Raw genomic sequence first — 22,762 nt, forward strand, 5'->3', positions numbered from 1 at the left:
TCCCATAGTTTTCCCTTTATCCCTACTTTTCTAATTTTCTGCTAATGAGTTTTTGTTTTCAATGTTTTTAAGTTTATAGATCTCATTCAACTAGTTGTGTTTTGTTGTTCTTTATTTTTTAATACTATGTAGGAACTTTCAGATTAGAAAGATTTGTTAATAATCTATGCTTTTAATTAGCAATTGAAGGATTACCATGCCATGTATAGTACAAAGTAGAAAGGAATGTATTTTAGGAAAGACAGGACAAAGGAAGGGACTGGGACTGTGTGTGCTAACTGGGGATGGACAAAAGAGGGCACCGGAAGCCTTCTAGCATTAATGGAATTTAATTAACCAGAAAGATGTGTCTGGTCATGTAGAGATAATATTCATTTCATAGGTTTGTAAATTTCACTATATCTTGAATAAGAATTGCATTTTGGAGTAAAAATAGAGCTATCTGTTATCTAAAGAAGGTAGACATAGGGTGACAATGACTTTATGCTATAAGTCCTCTCCCCACCCCTTCCCCATGGCCCATCTCTCCTTCTGGGGCTGCAGTCTGTGTGAGTTTCCTGGTGCAGGACAGTCACTCCTGGCAGGAAGGCCTGCTGAGTCCTTCCTTCATCCTTGCATTCTGCTGGGTTTTTGTTGTTGTTGTTATGGCCTAACGCTACTCACTGCACAGCACTGCTTTCCTTCTACCAAGTAGAGGATCAAGGCACTAGGTGTTGGACTACAATTTCCTGGATTATTTGGGGGCGAGAATGTGAAAGCAAAACAAAAGTAATCTTTACTTATATGTTTCTCAGGTATTTGTTGCTTTTCCCTCTACCTCAAGTTTTCTTGATTAATTTGGTCTCATACTAAGGATTTCACCCCCATATTTCTTGAGCATTATCATGCTCCAAGTGTCTATTAAAAATTTCAGAATGTGTGGGGCCAATTGTTCAGAGGAACTCTGGTCAAATAACTTCTCTGGGCTTCCACACATTCTAATCCTTTGGCTGCTGCTATCTTGGAAGCTCAGGCAGTGGGAAAAGAACTGTGAGGACAGGTTCAAAGAGCTGAAACTATGTTGAAAAGCTGTCTGCCAAAAACCAGTGTTCAAGTCTTAAAACTAAATTGTTTTTTAAATTCAAAAAATATTAAGATGCATTGTTGAAGGGATTTGAGTCCAATGGGAGATCAAGTGTATGTAAAACTGAATTTTTTTTAAAGTTATTCATTTTCAGTAGACCATAACAAAAAAGCACATGAAACCACAGGGGAGGCTACCTCCCTGCCCTCCCAGAATTTGGATCTATTTTTTAAACAAAATGAAATAGAAAGAGTTTAACTAAATTAGTATGTTAAAGCTTTGGATGTAGGTGGAAGACAAAGGGCACATTGGTTCCCAGAGACTTTAAGGAGTAAATCATAAACTGATAATTAGACCTATAGCTGATCTGACCTACCTATTGAGACTCCTTCCAAACCCCTTAAGACTTTTTTAGACACTGTTAGTTAAATTAAAGTAAAAAGACTAAATGCCTTACATGGGTTACAAGAACGTGCAGGAAACTAAAAAGCATATTTTTCAATTAAATATTTTTGTACTTCTCTTTCCAGTCTTGTCTTCCCATCCTCTCTTTTAAAGATAAAATGTTGGCAGTTTGAGCTCCCAAAAGAAGACAATTCCTCTGATTTTGTAAGAACTTTTCTACTTTCAGTAGCTACAAGGAGTTCAAATTACTCTACTGTGCTTTTTATTACCTAATAACTCTGCAGCTAACAATATCTATTCTCTCTTATAGGGATATGTTTATTCTAAAAATGAGGGCTGATATGATAATATTAGAGTAATACCTTGTTAAAGACAGGACACTTCAAACAATACCTTTATTGTTGTGTGCATCTACTTGGATGCTTTCCTGTTTAATTGACCGACTCCACTTCTCTTCAAATCCAGAAGAAAAAAAAAGTAGTTTGTAAATGATTTGCTTTTTATTTAAGCATTGCTTAGTGAAGATAAGACTATACAAACCTAGCAATCCTATGAGACATGGAAAAAAGTATGCTAGTTTCTCTAAATACATCTTATCCTTTCTGAGAAGTTGTTTAAATAGTCACAACTAGTGCTCATGCCCTCTTTTTCATCTATGCACATTTTTGGACATATAAACCTATTGTTGCACATTTGCATTTCTCCTACCTGTATTTGCTGAGAATCCCTAAGTGCTTGCTGTTGGCTGCTCTGTAAAAGTCACAACTCTGTCATGCTGGTGTGCTCTTCTGTAACACACAGTCAGAAGTTCATGGATGCTCTCGGTTGCAATTCCAGGAAGGGTGAGACCGTCCTCTACTTCCAAGAGCCCTTTTGGGTTGTTTTTGAACTTTATACTTTTTATACAAAGCTCTGCTGAATCATATGCTGGCTACCGAATGATGGTCTGCCTTCTGATTCATTTCCAGGAGAGAATAAATTTCTGTTGTTTTCCAGCAGTCAGTGACTTTTTTTGAGACACGGATGGGGATTGGGGAATTTCACTTATTTGATCCCATGTGTTAATGCAAGAATGGAATGACACCTTGGCATGAACACTTGCATTGGGATGGTTCAAAAACACATTCTTCAGTAGTTTTAATTATTAGATATAACTGTGCATCATGTCTCCCTACTAACCAGCAGTATTAGGGAGTTCCCACAGAAGATTGTCTCCTTATGCCCTTGCTCTGTGATCAGCAATGTTTTTTTAGAACATATATGACTTTTTTGTAGCTGTATTGATTTTTATTCTATATAACTCCTTTAAAAATTAATAGCTCTATTCTTATCAAAGCACAGACATACAACATTTTTATGTAAAGAAGAAAAAGACACTTCTTATCAAATCAAGAATCTTATTCATTTTTTTTCCTCACATGCCTTTTCCTCATTATTTGGCAGTTTACACATACATGACTATTCATTTATTTCTGCCCATTCAAGTCAAAATGTGCCATGCATTAGAGAATGTCCTAAAAGTTGGAGATTGTTTTTCACCATCCTGACAGAGGTCCTTGACATCTTGTGAATAGTTAACTTCTCAGGTTGCTGTGTCTCTGTGCTAAGCTGTAGCCTTTGCTTTCTTTATGGTCCCTGGAGCTCATGCCACCCTGGTGCCCTTTTCTACCTGGTATTATGCTAAATAGAAAACACTCTTTTGGAGGGTAGTTCACTTGCATTCTAAATCCATGGGAAATTTCTAGTAAATTTTCAAAGGGAACTTTTTTCGTTTTTTTTTTTTTTAATCTAGTAGTTACTTAAATTATATAAAAGATAAAAATGGTTCCCTGAAGTGATTTTTATTTGAAGATGAAAGGACTAAAATTCTTAAATGTACTGGTTCAAACCTTGAAATTAGATTTTTTTTTCTTTCTTTCGTGAATTGATCTGGAGAAGTATCTTGCCTTTCTTGGATATCTGAATTTTGGCTTATTAGTTGTTTGGGGGATCCACTATGTGCAGAGTTGTATTCTAGGATGTGGAACTTAGAAAGGATGTGTGAGGAATGACTTGGTTTAGAGAAGATTAGATCACACTTAGACTACTCAGGGCATTCAGTTGCCTTAGAATAATCTTTTTTGTCACATTTGATCACTGCTAATGACTTATAAGTGTGCATCAACATGCATCAGACATTAAAGCAATATACTTTGATTTTAAAAGCATTTGTAAAATTATTTCAAATAGAAAAACCCACAAAATATATAATTTTTATTTTTAATTGACACCTAGTAATTAATTGTACATATATATGGGAAACAGTGTGACATTTCAATACATATATACATGTATGATGATCAAATCAGAGTAATCTATCATTTCAGACATCAATCATTTCTTTTAGGAGCATTCAGAATACTCTCTCCTGTTTTGAAGTATTCAACTAATTGTCAAACACAGTTATTCTACTGTGGTGTGGATCATGAGAAGTTATTCCTTCTATCCACTGAACCCATGTACCCTTGGACTGTCCTCTCTCCATCCTCTAGTCCTCAACCCCCAGACCTCCTAAGTTCTGCCGATCCCTATTCTGTTCTCTACTTTTTGAGATCAACTTTTTAACTTCCACATGAAAGTAAGAACAAGCAATATTTTTTTCAGTACCTGACTGAAAAATATATAACTTTGATTTCAATTAATTATACTCACTTCATTTGATGAAATTCAAATATTTTAGAAATTAATATTCTTTCTTTCTTGACTGTCTTACCTTCCATTAATTTTAAATTCATTTGAATTGTTTATGAATAATATCTGTACTCAGTGGCTTGGAGAGTAGAGCTTTCTTAGAAAACGCAATGCCTGTCTGTGGCCATTGTTGAATAATCACCTTACATAGCCCCCAAGTTTGATAAACTGAACTGAAATGTTTAAAAAAAAATACTATGTACATTTGGTGTTTACTTTTTAAAAATGTTTTTATTTTGTCTTTCTTTAGAGGTAGAAGTCTAGGTCATTAGTTATTTTCTGTTTGTGCTCTAATTTCCATCATATATGCTAAAATGTCCATTTGTAGTCTCATTGCTTTTAAAGGGTAATTTGTTTTGCTCAAACTACTGATTTCCCTTTGTCTTTAGTTTTAACCCTTTTATTTTGATGTTCCTTCGTGTCATTTTTTTTTCTTTATCTTCCTTGGGATTTGTGGGGTTTTTGTAAATGTGCACTGAACATTATTGGTTAGTTTTTGGACATTTTTGAGCCATTATCTCTAAAGATTTACTTATCTAAAATATCCTTAGAAATAATGAACATTCATCTTTTTCTTTTCTCCAGCACAGTACTTGACCCTATAGTAGGTGTTTAATAAGTGATTTTTTTAATACATTAATAAATTTAAATGTTAATATAACTGTCACTGCTGTTATGGTTTTGCATATTTTAATGTTGTGATCACTTGGCTTATTTGCTAATTGCTTACCAAGATTATTATTTTAAGAAGAATGTAAGTCATAAAATCAAATAAATATGTGGATTATTCTCAGGCTTAGAAAAGCATTATTTTGAACAAGGGGTCTAAGACTAGAAATTACAAATAAACACCATTATAGAAGGTCATTTATCATCTAATTATCAGAAATTTGGAATATATTTCCTAAAACAAGTCATTCTGTGTATTAGTAGTAGTAAAGATGATTATGATGGTGATAATCAGATTTCATAACTAGCTTTTTTGAGGAGGTCCTGGAAGGGAAGAATAGATTAGACTTGGGCAATTAATAGTTCATTATGGAAAAGCAAGAGGGCAGCTTATTCCACGTTCCACTTGGCTGAATTCTCTTTCCTATGTACTCTTCTACTTTGCTGTTAGTACTCTACTTTTGGGTTTAAGGATTATTCCAGAACACTTAAGTTCTTCACACTTGCTGCCATATTAGGAACAGTGGGGCCATGTTGGTCAACTAGTGTACAGAAAAACCTTGGGACCACTAGTGTATTGATACATAATTTCTCAGTCTAGTGTTTTGATTCTTGGCCTAATATTGTCACTTTCATCCATAAATCTTGGACTCTTTTTTTTTTCCTTTGTTTTGTTTTAATCTGTAAACAGGATAGTGAACTGGTTGACCCTACTTTGAGTAGGGTCGGTTCCATGATTCATAGAAATGTTGAAAATTCTTTTCTTCATTTTTTATAGTAAAGTGGTTTTAAGTTTTAAAAAAAATTATTACTGTATTATTAAATATTACATTATTAAAAGATTGAATTAATATTATTCTTAGTAAATTTATACTTTTAAATTTTTTATGTTTCTCTATGTAGCAGGTGAAAGTTTAATTATATAAGAAAATTTATTTCTTGAAATTTTAAAGTGTTTATTAATATTCGTCTGTATTTTAAGGTATCAGAAATAGTGAAAAACTTTTTTATGTCTGGATGTCTAGAATTCTTGAAATTTGAGCTTTAGGAACACCTCTTCTCCTTGTTTCTCTTTGGTGTCTAAATGATAAGTTAGAATCATTTAAGATTCTGTTTGCAGGTACTTTTAGCACAATTTTACATTGCACGTATGGCTAACCAATTAGGATAAAATCATTGTTAGAGCTTGAAATATCTTGATTTATTTTAACATAAGAAATTTGATCAGATGAATGCAGTTCACGGGTACAATTATTTTGGGGTGAACTTATAGAATCAATCATTTTTATGTTCTTTCCTAATTTTTTAAAGTTCAAAATTTATGGTCCTTATACTTATCATTTCTAGTGATCCATTATAGAAATAAGTTAAGCATGATGTACTAAAAGTATTAATTAAAAACACTATTAGTGTCTAAACCACAACCTGTCTGAGTACAAACTGTTTAACTATGTTGCTGGTTGCTCACTGTTCACTTGAAATGTATGCCAAAGTTTTTCAGATTTTGTTTAAGGGCAACAAAATCTGAAACTTAGAAAAATGAGATTAAAAAAAAAATAAGAAATTGTAACATTGGCCTTTAACCATCTAAAACGAAACATCGGCACCGATCTGGAGTGGGAAAACATTGAAGGTTTCTTCCAGCTATGTGATCTTTGGGCAAAGAAGCAGAATATTCTAGGGATGCAGTGTGAGGGGGTAGACAGTCTGTCAGTCCCCTCTAGGGCAGTGAGTGTCCTTCAGGTGGAGTGCTCCAGCTGGGCAGAAGTAGCAGGAATGCCATGGAGGGTGAATGTCGTCCTCCAGCTAGGAGTAGCTCAGCACTTTGGGGGAAAATCAGATATAAATCAGATACAGGTGAACCTATCCTCTTGGACTCTCTTTTCCTACACATTGTTTTGTTAATTGTTATTGTTATGAACTTTTCATTTTGGAATGATCCCTAGATTTACAGAAAAGTAATTAAAACAATCTGGAGAGATTTTGTATATTTTTCACCCAGTTTCTTCTAACGTTAACGTTTGTCAAAACTGAGAAACCAACTTTGGATAGTACTCTTCACTAATCTCCAGACTTCATTTGGATTCCACTGGTTTTTCCTTTTTTTCTGTTCCAGGATCTCATCCAGGATACCACATTACATTTAGTCATCACATCGTATTAGTCTCTTCTAGTCAATGACAATTTCTCAGTCATTTTCTTTCCCATGACCTGAGAGCCTTGGAACCCTGGCCAAGTGTTTTGTAAAATGTCCCTCTGTTTGGGTTTGTCTGATGTTTTTCCCATGACTGGGCTGGGGTTGTGAGTTTGGGGAAAAACTTCTGCAGGGTGAAGAGCCATCCTCATCACACTAGCAGGGACACAAACTGTCAGTATGACATCACTGGTAATGCTAACAACCTTGGTTATATGACCAACACAGCACTTACTAGTTTTCTCTACTATAAAGTTACTCTTTCCCTGCTCTGTTCTTTGGAAGTAAGTCACTAAGTCCAGCCCACTTTCAAGATTGGGAGGTGGGAATTACTCCACTGGCTAGAGTAGGGACAATTATGCTTCTTTGAAATTTTTCTCGAACAGACATTATGGACATACTTAATTGGACTGTTTACTAGCCTTAATTCTCTCTCTCTCTCTCGAGGCAAAATGTGGTATGTATGTTCAATGAAATAACCAACTTGAGTGATGTCTATCAAATGTATTTCTCATCACTAGTTATAAAATTCATATTGCCAGTGCTAGGTGAACAAAACATTTCTAATTTTTGCTTTCTTTCAGGATAAAAGTAATGAAAAAGAACAATTTGTATGACAAGTAGATAGACTAGAGAATCCAGGCATTCTCCTTTACTATTTTCAGTGAGGATTTTTTAAGCTACCTTGAATTTTTATCTAGAGACTTGATTTGGTCTATTTCTAGCTTCTAGGACTTGTTTTTACATTTGTCCTTGCTTTTGTTTAACCAGTAATCTAAATTTTGTCACTATTGAAGAACTTAGTCTCCATTTCTACCTTGTGATTTTACAACCTGCTGTCAACATAAGGCATAGATAGTTCAGTCTACCTAGGTTATTAACAGTGTTTTCTATAACCACTACATAGGCCATATTAGAATAGAAGGAGATTTTTTTGTAGTTTTAAAGATACATCTAAGAAGTTATGTTTTGTAATGAACTGTTTTCCTTCTCCATTTCTAATGGTCAGGTTATTCCCATTTCTAATGGCCGTGATAATCATTTATAAGATATATAGAACATTTCCATGAGCAGAATTATCTATTTATTTGTTTGAAAAATTAAGTAATTAATTTGGCTTATAGACTTTACAAATTCTTTACTGAAGTATAATTTACATGTAATAAAATATACATATATTGTGTACAGTTCAGTGAATTCTAATTCATATATATGCTGGTATATTTTGCTACACCAGTCAGGATACAGAATGTTCCCTCATTTTCTCATCTTTGGAATCAGTCCTCCCACCTCCACGTCCCACAGTAATCTTATTGCTGCCACTATTCTGACACTCTGGGTTAGTTTTAAGAAATCGGTTATTCTATGTTGCTCACATACTTTCTTCTCTAGCTGTCTTCACGATTTTCTCTTCATAATTGCTTTGCAACAGTTTTACCATAGTGTGCTGAGATGGGGCGTATTTATCTCATTTAGGCTGCTCTGAACTTCTTGGCTTATTGGTCAATATCTTTCATTATTTTCTAGAAAATTCTTGATCTTTATCTCTTCAGATTATTTTTTTTTGTCCTATTGTCTCCTTTTATCTTGACCCCAATTGCATGCATGTTAGACCATTTGTTAAGGCCCTACAGCTTTTGAATGGTTTCTTCCCTTTCCCAAATATTGTTTCTTTGTGTTTTAATTTAGGTAAATTCTCTTGACTTTTCTTCATGTTCAGTGATATATCCCTAGATACCTCATAAACTGATGGGCCCAGATGAAGAAATCTTCATTATCTTTTTAATTTTTAGTATTTCCCTATTTCCTGTTTCTCTACTAAAAATTTTATATGCTAATTCTTGTTGTTGATCTTTTTCACTAGGTCTGTTAATACTTTAATTCTTTTTATTTTTGAGTTCCTGACTGGTAGTCTCAAAATTTTCATCATCTCTGAGTCTGCTTCTGTTGATTATTTTTTCTTTTAAGAATGAGTTGCTTTGGGTGGGGGTGGGGGTTGCTCAATTGTTTTATGTATCAGTCTTATAATTCTTGCTTTGAATATAAGACATTTTGTGAGCATTAGACACTGAGAAACATAGTATTTATACTTTGAAATAGGCTGCCTTATCTTCTCTTGGCTTATTATCAGTATTTGGAGTTGAATTAGTCTAATCAGAAGCTTAGCTGGATTTGGTTTTTCTACCTTCAGTAGACCATAGCCTTCAAATTCCTCTAATGCTGGGCTGCTAGTGTGAGTGCCTAGGGATGCTGTCCTGGTATTACTGTTCCACCCTCAGCTTTCAGCCGTCCTTGCACACTTGTACCACAGGATGTGTATCTCCACACTCTTGCCCCACCTTGGCAGCAAACTGCTGTTGCTGAGCACTCTATATTATGGTTCTTTTGGGGTGGAGGCAGAACTTTGTTCTGTTGTTCTGGCTCTGTCTCAGTCTCAGGGAGGCTTTGTGTACTTGGATCTTGGGGAATTTTTTCAGCACTCCTGACTCTCCTCCTCCTGACAGCCAAATGCTGCCTTTCACCTGCAAGTAACATTGGGCAGAAGTTTCTTGCCCCTCTACTAGCAGCAGGTGAGATCTTAGGTCTGGAGCTGTTTTATGTCCAAGGAAGAGTTTTTCTTTCACCTTCACCCACTTAGTCCTTTCTGGTGCCTATGTATACTTGCTGTACTTCTTCCAGCTGCTTAAGCCTTTTGCTCCATTAGCATGAAGAGCCTGAGGAAGCAGATAGCATGGCCCACCTGTCTCCTGCAGTTGCCATCTGCCCCCAACCTTCCCTGGACTGGCAATCACCTCCTTGAAGACTTGCAGGCTAGAGGGCTCCTTTGCATATGCATGCAAAGTCTGTCTATTTTCCTCTTCCCTGGCAAACTGTCCTGTAGTGGTCCCACTTCTCCAACCTTAGCATATGGTCCAAGGTATGAAAATGGCTTCTCCCTATTTAATTCTCTTACATTCCTTTGTGTTCACAGTTCTTCTGTGGTTTCTTCTATGTGCATTGTGTAGTTCCATCAGACATTTGTTATACTTTTGGCAGTAGTAATTGTCCTCTACATCTTTTCCTCATCCTAGACCAGAAACAAACTTGCATTTTGATTTTCAGCTACTCCATATTCTGCCTAAAATTTCTCTTAAATAAGGATATTTATTTGCAGATTACATGAACTTTAGAAAATACCTCTTTGGTATTTATGGTGCAGCATCAAAGCAGTTTTCTTATTAAACCAGTATTGTGTAAGAGCTCTCCAGTGAATGAGCTTTGAAATTCAAGTACAACAGCCTTAGTGACAATAGGGAATTTACTCCTCACCTGTGCTACTTTTTTTCTCCTTCTCTGTAGTGTCTATCTCTACATTTTGCTGATCATCTGTATCTCTCAGATATGTCAGTAAAATGATTTATTATTCTGTACCCATTCTAAAATGCTTTATTAGTTTTAGTTTTTGCTTCAATTTTTTCAAAAAGAACCAAGGTAATATGTAAAAGCTAATGTTTTTAAAGCAGATCTTTTTCTTTTCTATTCAGTCCTTTTTCTTAAACTTGGAAATTAACAGAATCATTGCTTTATTTTCATTTTTCCTCTGATTTTTTTTAACTTTTAGTTGTATAGTAGATTGTATTTTGATAGAAAATACATACATACAGTAAAACTTATTTTATTTAGGTTCTCTCTCTTGTGGTAGTACATGATGGGGAGTTATCCTGGTCTTGTATACAAATACAAGGCTAGGAAAGTTATAACCAATTAATTCTACTCTTTCCTATCCCCCTCCCCTTTTCCTTCCCTTCATTTCTCTTTGTTTAGTCCAATGGATTTCTATTGTTCTCCTCCCCAACCTCCCTTATTTTGGGTTAGCATCTACAAATCAGAAAGAACATTGGCCTTTGTTTTTGGGGGACTGGCTCAGTTTACTTAGCATGATATTCTTCAGTTCCATCCATTTACTGGAAAATTCCATAATTTCATTCTTTTTTATGGATGAGTAAATTCTATTGTGTATATATACCACATTTTCTTTATCTGTTCATCCATTGAAGGATACCTAGGTTGTTTCCATAGCTTGGCTATTGTGAGTTAAGCTGCTATAAACATGGATGTGGCTGTGTCACTGTAGTATGTTGTTTCTAAGTCCTTTGAGTGTAGACCAAGGAATGGGACAACTGGTTCAAATGGTGGTTCCATTCCAAATTTTCTAAGGAATCTTCATACTGTTTTCCATAGTGGTTGCACCAATTTGCAATCCCACCAAAGGTATGAGAGTACTTTTCTTCCCACACCTTGGATATTTTCTTAAGAACTACTTAATAATAGAAAAACTATATGTATTAGAATCCTTTTAGATCTACACTAAACATCATTATAGTGTAGCTGTAAGACATATGAATGAAAATTCTCTCACTATGTGGTTTTATAAGTGCTGAGAGCCATAGCCAAGTAGGAATGACATGGCATTTTTGGTTAAGGTGACCCTGCTCAGGGAGTAGGGTGGCTCCAGGTTTAGGGTGGATCCTGCTGGATTAGGGTGGCTCCAGGTTTAGGGTGGATCCTGCTGGGAATAGGGCGTATCCTGCTGCCTCAGGCGCCTGCTCCTTGAGTTCCCTTTGAGTTGGGTTCTGAGAGAATTGGTACGCAGAGCCCGGTGAAGGGAGTGAATTTTCCCAGAAGGTGCGTGTAGAGTGTGGGGTGAGAGTCGGGAATAAAGAGTTGCTGTTTGAATCTACAAAGCGGTGTGGTGGCTCGGTTATTTTGTGCCCAGCCAGACGGCGGCAGATAAGATAAAGTTTATTTTTTGCTAACTTATGGTAATGAATTTCTCAAGCATTTGGTATTTTTTAATTTCTTAGTATTCTTGGGACTTCCTTTTTGGAAGCATATTATCACAAATAAAGAAAATTTAAAAAATAAATAAAGTTGATGCCCATAGTCAAAAAAGAAGAAAATTAATGTCTCTTTAGGAGAAAGATTTGGCATAATGAAGGACTCACAACTATAATTTAATTCAAAAGTTAAGACATCATAAAACTTTTTCAGGTAGACCATTTAGAATTAGATATTTCTGTGATTTTCCTCAGAAAGGAAATAGAAAACACTTACTGAAAATGGTAATTTACTAGTTAACTCTATGTGTGTGTAATTTGTATTATAAAGTTTTCAAAAACACATGGCAAGACATGTTTTAAAAACGTGTGAGCATATACGTAAGTCTATAAAAGAGTGTTCTACAGACCGAATGCACTCCCCCTTCCAACCAGCATATTAAGCATTACTGCTGCTAGGACTGTAGCAGCTCAGGAGTCACTCATGTTATTTGAGGAAAGTAAGAAACCCCAGCCTTCACTGGCTGCCCTTTTTGGTTTGCTTCAATGTCCTAAGACCCCTTTTTTCTCCCTGTCAACAACAATAACAAAAGACAAAATAGTGAGACTTCTTTATATAAGATATAGATTTCCTTCAACTAATATTTTTAGTTTAATTAAAAAATAATCAATATTTTCCATCTTTGTATTCAACATATTGACATTAAAAAGAGCATTATATAAACAAACAAATATATCAAAGAATGAAGTACTAGCAAAGATTGTTTACCTTTATAAGGCAACTAGGTGTTGAACTGAAGACAACAGTAAAGTCTGGTGTTTTGTTAGGTGCTTGTGTCTTTTATATCCTCTTTAAAACACCTTTCTTTCCCCGTATAATTTTGGAAAGCTCTTAAGAACTTTAGAAATATGTTTAATGCAGTTTTTAATCTTACTGAATTGAATACTGAGGCAGATATACACTTAGAATATGTTCGGAGAACCATAACTAAAATTTGAAGGTCCTATTTATAGTGCAGATCTTTTATAATATGTGGATTAGTTTCAGTATAAATATTCAGTGGTGGCTGTTAGAGTTGAGTTCATGGATAAGATTATAAAATTAAATCCTTTGTTACATGAACTTTCCATTTTCAACAAATTCTCAACTCAAAGTTTAGTCTGATAGATCATGTTCCTTTGCTATTTCCCGTGACTATTTATATCATCCGTTACATATTTTTCAATTAACTGTGTTTTTGTTCTGGACATTATAAACTTGAGGAAAAAATTGGGTAGAATATATCCCAAGGCAGGCACCACTGTAAGATCTAGACTTTATTATTTCTGTGCTTGAAACTCACCACTCTAAATATTATAAATGGCTTCCATCCGTTTCATTGTAAAGTAAGTGAAAATATATTCATGAACTTCTTCTTTAACAATATAAATTTTCTACTTAAATGAACAACATTGCTAAATTAAAGGTACTGTATATGTAAATAGAAGTAGAAGTTAATGATTAACTTTTTAAACTGATTCTGTGACTTTAAATTGTCATTATCAAGAATTCTCGTTATTTTTTGCCAGGTATACTTTTAGGATTTAAATAAGAGAGAGAGAGAGTGTTAGATATGCTACTGTGTTACCTACATAGTGTCTCATCCAGGTATATCTTTTGCATTGAATGTAAGTCTAAACCTTTTGACATTCTCCTGTGATCTCCTTCACATAGAAGATTTCATCTACTTTTTAAAATACTGTAAATTGCATTTAAGCCCTGTGCTTTTCTAATTAAGGAGTTTATTAAAAAATGTATGAAGTTAAGAGGAGGAAGCAGAGGACTATAAAATATTAAGTATCTAGGGTAAATTAATAAAAACCTGTTGAAAGTACATGAAACTAGACAGTATTGAAAGGAAATAAAAAGAAGACCTGAATGAATGGAGAATTATATCATATTAATGTAAGAAGTTAGGAAGGAGGCCTGGGTAAATTTTATGTGATCTAAAGTGAAGAGTTAATTTGCTTGAAAATCCTCATTTTATAATGAGAATCATAGATCCAGCATGCTCTGCTAAACTTCTGAACTTGAAGTCAGACTTTCTTGACATTGGAGGAGACAGAAGGACTCCGCAGACTTCTCCACACATCTCTGTGTTTATGTCCAGACAAAGGAATGGAGAGTCAGATCCTGGGCCCATTCATTGCCAGGGGTCACTGCAAAGAAGCAGAACATGAACCTATCCCAGTTGGCTGTTGTGGTGGCAGTCTTCATTAGGGGAAACCAATGTTTGAAAAACAATTTACCAAGTTCTCCCAAGTTTTTCTCTGAAAAATAATGGGCTTTTCAAACCCAGTGCAAAGAAACATAGTGTTGAGGAAAGCAGTTTCACTGAAATTTTATCTCACTTCTGAACATAGAGCAATTTCCACCTAATAGTAGAACTTCTTGACTGATCACTAGGAAAAAAAAAAAATGTGAGCCTCTAAGAATGGCAGTAAGCAAACAAAAACCTGCAGATTGGTTGACTTTGGTATGGACCAGAGAAGAGCCTCCAACTCCCAACAAACCTGATGTTTGAGTGTTTGCCCTGAAAATCATCTTGGCTTAAACAAAACTTCCCTGTTTCATGGTGTATTTCCTGCTCTTTTAATTTTTTTCCCCTTTATTGGTTTGAGAGCATAAAGCCAATAAACAGTAGAAAAATAGTTTTTATAAGTTGTATTTTTATGGTTATACAAATGATTACTTCTTGGCCCCAAAATAGTTTAGGTAGATTGAAGTTACAAAATTTTAATTATTTATAAAATTTTAAATATATAGAAAATGAATCCTACTTGTTATTTATTTATCATAAGTGTATATACTTAGTTTCAAGTAGTGTTGCTATGAGTATAGGGATAGCAACATATTTCAGAAAAATATACAAGTATTTTCCCAGTATGTGTGATTAACTATTAATGTCAAAATATGCCTCATCTTATTAATAATATTGCATTACAGTGATAAATTCTGAAAATTCTGTCATAGCTGGAGCACTGACATTCTTATTCTGATCAGACATTAATGCTTGCTTCAGAGAATCATATATTTGGCATTCACTCCTGAAATATTACTACTCATAGACCTTTTTAAAAATTGACATACTGATATTAAATTGTTTGAATCATTCCTGAGGTAATCAAAAAGAGTAGCAGATTTTGAATAAGCATTTGGTAGTCTGATGATAAAAATCTAATTAGCTTTCTTTATGAGGTCATTAAATGCTATAATTCCTGTCTGATTGAGACATACCTATCTTTGATGCTCTGATTTGTTTCAGTCATACACATTAGAACTGATGCTTTTTCTCCTTTGGAAATGTACAAGAATATACATAAATTATTCTTGAAGAGATAGGAAAATCACTCTTATCCTAAAGGATTTGTTAGCCAGCGATCCTGTTGAAGCAAGTTTACATGTTTTAGAATTTTAGAAAAATACAGTGTGGGAATTCTAGTCTGGTTGTATAAAATAACTAGAAGCACATCATCACATCTTCACTGTTTTTATTATTGTATTGTGTAACTATGTTGAACTTATAATAATTTGAGAGATCAATGATTAAATTTCTTTTAAGTGGTGCATTCATTATTTTAATTATAAAGATACTACACAAGTAAAAGATGTATTTAACTTTAAAAATTCTATTAAAAGAATACAATGTCTTATTGGACCCATTTTGAGGCTATGAGGGGACTAACTCTAAAAATAATAAATAAAAGGAAAGAATCAACAATGGCTGCTGAAGCTTATGAAAAAAACTGATGCCGACCTTAATGATGAATGGACAAGGCCAGTAACACCCAAACCTACTGATCAATCTCAACATCACACACACACACACACACACACACACACACACACAAACAATAGGGTATCTTGTGTCTTTTGTGGTGATACAATAGGAAATACAAACATCATCCATTTTCTTGCTTAAGTAAATGGAGTAAGCTTACAGCCCAGTTTGAGTTACATGTAGTCCCCAATGTTGCTACATGCTTTTATTTTATTTTATTTTATATCTTTCTAGTCTTGACATTTTCTTTGTATTTTCTCTGGTTTTGATGTGTATTCTTTATCTGTTTTTTCTAAGCATTTGGTACAAATAATTCAGATCCTTTTCGTATGAGAGAAGAAAACCTGACTGAACCTACAAATGAATATGAGTGTTGAGTGACACTGAGTCCTGCTTATGAGACTCTTGGTTCTTTATAGCTCTTGTGGGTGAAATAAAGTTCATAAGTTTAAGCCAGTTTTATAGACTGTTTTTCTCCCCTTTAAAAGGTTCTTGCTTGTCAAGGGAGAATAAATATTTATAGTTGGCCATGTTAAAATGTTCTGAGGATGAAGAAAATGATTTTAATAGAACAGTATCCTTAATAAGAAATGAATACAAAAATCCATTCATATGCAGCAAGTAGAGGAAAACGAAGTAATGATAGATAATAGTGATTTAGTTAAGTGCAAAATACTTATTAATGTCACTTCAAATGAAGTACAGAATTCTTTTGGTATATCCTGTGCAATATACATGTATTTGCCTTATAAGATATTTAAACTGATTTAATTGAGCAATGAAATAAATATATTTCTTTTAATAGTTTTCAAATAGTGACAAAATAATGATATGATGGAAACTACCTGGGCTCTGTTTAAATGTGGGCAAATTATTTCCTCCCTCTGAATCAATCTCAGCTCTTTTTAGCTATAACATGGTTATAGAAATATTTTCAGAGAGGTAGTTGATATTAAATGAGATATGATACATAACATGCCTGGCACATAGCTTATCAGTACATGTTTATTTTCTTCTTTTTCCATTCCCCCATTTTTTTCAACAATGGATAATGAGTATTCCCTGAATTAAAACAGTATTTTAAAATCATCTGCCTATTTTTCTTTCTTATGATATGAAATATTGTATTTTTCCTTGAAAGTGAGATTATTATCACACAATGACGGAAGTAATTTCCACTTCTTATTATTTTGAAAGAGGAGGTAAATCGTTTTGTTGGAAGATTTAGTATAGTGACTTGTGTGAGGGATATGAGGTGAGGAAGACCATAGGTAGGATAAAGGAGTTAATGGTTCTGGTAATTTGAGAAAACCCAACAAACACACTCTGGCCACATTGATTGTTCTTTTTATAAGCAGCTAAAATTGTCAAGAGGAATAAGAATGACAGTGGTTATGAGGTAAATACCCAATGTGAAAAAAAACTTTTGCACAACTTCTTATTTTATTGGGTCTTGAATAAAATCAAACAGGAAAGACTTTAGACCTGCAAAACTGCCAAAAATGTAGTGGTCTCTGGATTCCTGACAGCTGAACTGCCAGAATCATGTGGTATGTAAAACAGCTGGAAGGAATCATTCTGCTGAGGAGCAACAGGTCTGCTAGATTTTAGAAATCTGAGAAGATGCTGGAGACAACCTCCCAAGTGCTATTGGATTGGGTTCTGTGTTGGTACTTATACATGGTCCTCATGAGTAGTTATCCCTGTTTATAAAGATCAGTGCAAGGAAATCCTACAATTCCAGAGCTGGAAGAGATTGGAGAAATCATCTGACTCCAGCTCTTTGTTTCAGGAGGCCTAAGTGATTTCTACATATGTGTCAGATTAGCATTAGAACTGGGTCAAGACCTTTGTCCTATATTTTCTTATAAGGTAGTTTTTTGTTTGTTTGTTTCAGTACTGGTAGTTGAGCATGGCAGGACTTTGTCTCTGAACAACACCCCCAGTCCTGTTTTAATTTTGAGACAGTACCTTGCTAAGTTACTGAGGGTCTTGCTGAATTGCAGAGTCTGGTCTCAAATTTGCAATCCTCCTGCTTCAGCCTCTGAATCACTGGAATTATAAGCATGTGCTACCATGCCTACCATCCCAATAGAAGCCATTCTTTAAAAATGTAATATAGCTTTCTACCCATTTAGGATTATTCAGCTCTGAAAGTCAGTATCCTAAATAAAGAAAGAAAAGTAAAATAAACAGCTACTCTTCTTTCCTTCTGTAGTTTAGTGAGGATTTGTATCTCTGACCCAAACTTCAGGACGAGTTACTTTAAAATATAAAACAAGGAAAAGCAACTGAGGTCTTTAAGAAACATTACCGTAAGAAAACAAAAAACCCTCCTGTACTTAGTGTGTGGTATCTCCCCTGTTTCTCTGGAAGGGGAAGGTGAGAAGAGATTCAAGGGAAACAAGCAGAAGAAAAAAAAATTACAGTGCATGAGATTTCTACTTTCATAGGTGCTTCATAAATATTTACAAGTAGATTTATAGAGATGAGATGAAGTAGTCTTCAGCAATGATGAGATGAAGTAGTGCTCAGCATTCACTCAAAATGATTTTTATGCATTGATGAATTTTACAGAAAAATCCCAATTATGTGTAATGAAGTACAGAAGGAAGATAGAGTTTAACTATAATGAAAATCTTCCTGTTGCTGAAAAGATTATGAAGACTTGTCTAACTTTTTAAAAAATATATTGTTTGTGTAAATTTGAACAAACTAACTTATATTTAAATTCTGAAGTATTACACCTGTTTTTTTTTTGTCTGTTTGTTTGTTTGTTTGTTTGTTTTTAACCTTTGGTATCAAGGATTGAACCCAAGGGTACTTAAACATTGAGCCACATCCCCAGCCTTTTTTTTTTTGTTTGTTTGAGACAGGGTCTCACTAGGTTGCTTACAGTCTTGCTAAGTTGTTGAGGCTGGCTTTGAACCTGCAATCCTCCTTCCTCAGCCTCCCATGATACTGGGATTTCAGGCATGTGCTACCACTCTCAGCCTGGTACCTAACTTCTAAAATTATGTATATTGATATACAATATTTGCAGATTTGTATTCTGGAAACCAGAGGTTCTTGTTCATTAATGGTCTCACCAGCAAGAGGACAGGAAACATTATCAGAGGTGAATTCAGATCAGTTTGATATTTCTTACAAGTTACATTGATTGCTCCTTCTTATCCTCTTGACATAACAAAGCTGAGATAGAAATTATGAACAAACATGAGAGTAGGTATTAGGTTTATGTTCATATTAGGCTCCAGTTAAGATCCCTTTATTACTCAGGTGAAAACTCATAATCATTAATAACATGGTAAGAATTTGTCATGTAGAGGACTGGAAGTATAGCTCAGTGACAGAGCACTTACCTAGCATGTATGAGGCCTTGGGTTCAATACCCAGCACCAAAAAGAAATACAGAATTTGTCATGTTGGACTTTTAGTTGACTTAACTCGGTATGAGAAAGATAGTATGTGTGATGTGTAAGAGATGGTGTAAGTTTACACTTGACTAGATGACTCTGTAAATCAACTATGTTTGCTCATAGTTAAAATTTGGATAAGCTGTATTATTATGAGATGATATATCTAATGCATAGATCATAGTTCCTGGCACCTGGTAAACTTTCAGTAAATATCAGCCAACACAAAAAGGTTATCCTCTTTTTTGTATAATCATATATTCTTATAAAATGCCATTTCTTCTTTCAAGAGCTACATGTTTCCCCTCATTTGAAAAACAGAAAAAATGGTAACAGGGTTTTACCATATCCAAGTGAAAGACTTATAAAGGAATTTTCTTCTTACTCAAATTGGATTTTGTGTTTCTGTTAATATTTTTAAAAAGCAAACTTTGTCAGTTTGTCAATCCCACTGACTAGGGAGGCTGAGGCAGGAAGATCATGGGTTCAAAGCCAGTCTCAGCAACTTAGCAAGGCCTTCAGCAGCCTAGTGGACCCTGTCTCAAATAAAAAGAGCAGGGGCTGGGGCTCAGTGGTTAAGCACCCCTGGGTTTACTCTCTGGTAGCAAAAGAAAACATTTTTCCTAAGCAATTTTTTTTTTTTTTATGTAAAGTCAAAACCCTAATTTTAAGGAGCAACAATGAACATTTATTTTGTATTATGGAAGATAAATATGAAACTCAGGTTTTGAAATTGAGTATTCAGGTTTTGCCTTGTAACTGTATGGAGAGTATAAAACTTCAAGTACCCAGAATTTACCTGGTCCAGATGCTCATGTTTTGTCTCTGCTTCTGAGGGTAGATTCCTGCTCTTAGGAATTCTTTCTGTTGTTAGCATGAAACCTGCTGTTTTCTACTCCTCTTTCTGGATGGTGTGTCTTCTCCAGGCTCAGCTTCCCTTGGTTCCTTACCCGGCATCTTCCTGGTTCTCCTGAGTGGTCTCTGGTTGCCCTTGACCATGCAGTGTCAATATGGGAAGTCACTCCTAAGATACTATTTGTGAGATGTATATGGTTGGTCAGAGTATGATTGGGATCACTTCTTCCTTTTATGAGTGTTTATATTATAATATAATTGTTTTATAATGTATATTAAAGTTATACACAAGAGCCCCAGTGACATATAGACTGTCATGTATTACTTGAGAAAATGCTTATGAATCTTTGTCCTCTCTTGACTATTCAGTTTGCTATTGCAGCAACTCTTGATGTAATGGCCTTTCAGTTTATTTGTGTTTTTCTCTTAGTTCTGCCAGCTTTCCAGTTGTTTATTTACAAAAATCCTTCCCCATAACATCTAGTAATAAGTCAGGAATGTAAGTACTGTTCCTTTTCATAGGAGTGCTATAATTGATAACAAAACCTTTTTAAAAATAAAAAAAAAAATCATGCTTTACTTCTAAATAAAGGACAGAAAGACCTCATATGTCAGGCAGCTGAGGTAGAAGCAAAGAACACTGGCCTTTGAAAATTTTTTGAAAACTTGATTTAAAATCTGGAAATTGCAACTTACTTGCTGCGTTTGTTCTCTCAGCCCCTCTAATCTTAAATTGCTTTATCTGTGAAATGGAGAAAATATTGCCTGCTTAATGGATTGAGTGCATAAAATTAGATGTTTAGAAAGTATTTTATAAACCCCCCAAATAAATGAATGTCATTAATAATACAGAATGTATCTATCTCATCCCTGTGCTAACCAACACAGAGTAAACAATTGTCTTTAAGTATTTTAAAACATTATATTTTCAAAAGTTTGTTTTAATTGTAATTTTGCTACAGTAAACCTTGAGTTTATCATCTTTGTATGTTGGACCCAAGTATACAATCATAATGTAAAAATTTGAAGATTTGGTGAATGATATAAAAATAAAGGCAGTTGGAAACTGCAGGTAAAGTAAAAAGCTGAGCAATAACATCATGGTCTAGTCCTTATGCGATAAAAATGTGGCATGATTTTGAGCAATTATGAAAATAAATAAAAAGGAAATCCATTTGAGTTTATTCTGGTAACATGTTCTTTCAAATGACTAAGATTACAAAAATTGAACTCTAGAAATAGAAATGTAATTCTAGCACATAACTAGTTTTTACAAAAACCAATATTCGCAATACGGTAAATACATAATTTGCCTTTAAATTTTGAAAAACTACATATAGACAAGGTGTAGAAAGATTGATAACTTGAAAAAAAAAATGATAGCAACAGAGATTAGGATATAGAAGGGGATTGGAGAGTTGGTAGAAGGGGAAAATCTCTAATGGCATATTTTCTGTTGTGAGGAATTTTAAATTGATGGAACAATAACACTCTAAGTATATTATTTAAAGTTAGCTGTGGCCAGTATAACTATAAAAATTATGAAGAAGGGAAAGAATAATAAAGAGGAATACAAGTTAAATAAATCCTCATTTCTTAGAGGGAAGTCAGTTGATAATTGTCTATAGCTTTTAAACTGAGAATATACTGATCTTTTAGAATTGTAAATTTAAATGTTTAGAGCTGTGAATATAAATTGTTAGTGTAATAATTATATATTTAGACTTGTAAATATAAATTAACAGAAGAGTTAAAAACAAATGACTAAGTGTGGTACCTTTGGGAGCAATACTGAAGAAGGTCAAGGACAAAGCTAGAGCCTATTTTTGTTTTCATTACAAGCTACTCTGTTCTCTTGTAGTATTTTTCCTGTGTACATATTACTTTGATACAAGCATGTATTAAGTTCTGATGGCAAAAAGTCAGCAGATCTAGAAGGTCTGCTATAATTCTTTAAGCCTAAAGTTGTCTTACTTTCTTGTCACCCCTCCTCACCCTTCCTTCCAGATTCCCTGTGTTCTGCTAACTCTGGGTAGTAGGGAGTGATTTTGCCTTCCAGCCTAGAGTCAGCTTGTATCATATTATGATTTATGTTGTCATTATTCTCTTCTCTTTTTCACTGGTATGTCAAGAAAGTAAATTTTTGTAAAACAGACTCAATTTGCAGTGCACAATTTATGTTAGTAAGTAAAACAGTGTATTACTGCTTATGTCTTACCTTACACCAGGATTTATACCAATATAGTATAAAAATGATGTACCAAGAGAAGACTATGGATTCTTCCAAACACTGGAAATTTTATAGAGACACTACTTTCTTTACTATATTTTTCTATTAAATTTACCTTAAAATTTTATTGAATTAACAGTCTTTTGTACTGAAGGGGTAATGATAAAATACCAGGTTAGCTTGGTTATCGCCAGATCATGACCAAATCATTTTTTAAAAATATTTATTTTTAAAATGTAGTTGGACATGATACCTTTATTTTATTTACTTATTTTTATGTGGTGCTGAGGATCGAACCCAGGCCCTCACACATGCTAGGTGAGTGTTCTGCTGAGCCACAATCCCAGCCTGACCAAATCATTTTTAAAATACTCATTTTTAAAGAGCAGTTCAATGTAGTAATGCCAGTAATAATCAAAATACTCTTCTGAACACATTTGAAATGATCACTTTCATATCACTCCCTGTTCTCTCCCCAAAAATTACATAATTAGGGGTTAGAAAGACAGCTACCAGGACATCTTTCAAATTTCTGGTTAAGAAGGCATGTCTTTAGAACATA

At 34.3% G+C, this 22,762-nt stretch overlaps 2 protein-coding genes across 5 annotated transcripts in view; one reads left to right on the forward strand and one right to left on the reverse strand.

The window, feature by feature from the left end:
- The window catches only part of Col10a1 (collagen type X alpha 1 chain), a 32,702-nt gene extending 30,275 nt beyond the window's left edge, over positions 1–2,427 (reverse strand). The window contains exon 1 of the mRNA XM_046426411.2: positions 2,177–2,427. The gene's annotated coding sequence lies outside the window, so the exon portion shown is untranslated. The remainder of the gene's footprint in view (positions 1–2,176) is intronic.
- Nt5dc1 (5'-nucleotidase domain containing 1) overlaps positions 1–22,762 on the forward strand; it is a 121,775-nt gene that overhangs the window by 46,943 nt on the left and 52,070 nt on the right. The window lies entirely within an intron of this gene.

The sequence above is a fragment of the Marmota monax genome, unplaced genomic scaffold (genome assembly GCF_021218885.2).
Source record: "Marmota monax isolate L192 unplaced genomic scaffold, Marmota_monax_Labrador192_F-V1.1 WCK01_AAM20220418_F8-fsc00174, whole genome shotgun sequence".
Classification (NCBI taxonomy): Eukaryota; Metazoa; Chordata; class Mammalia; order Rodentia; family Sciuridae; genus Marmota; species Marmota monax.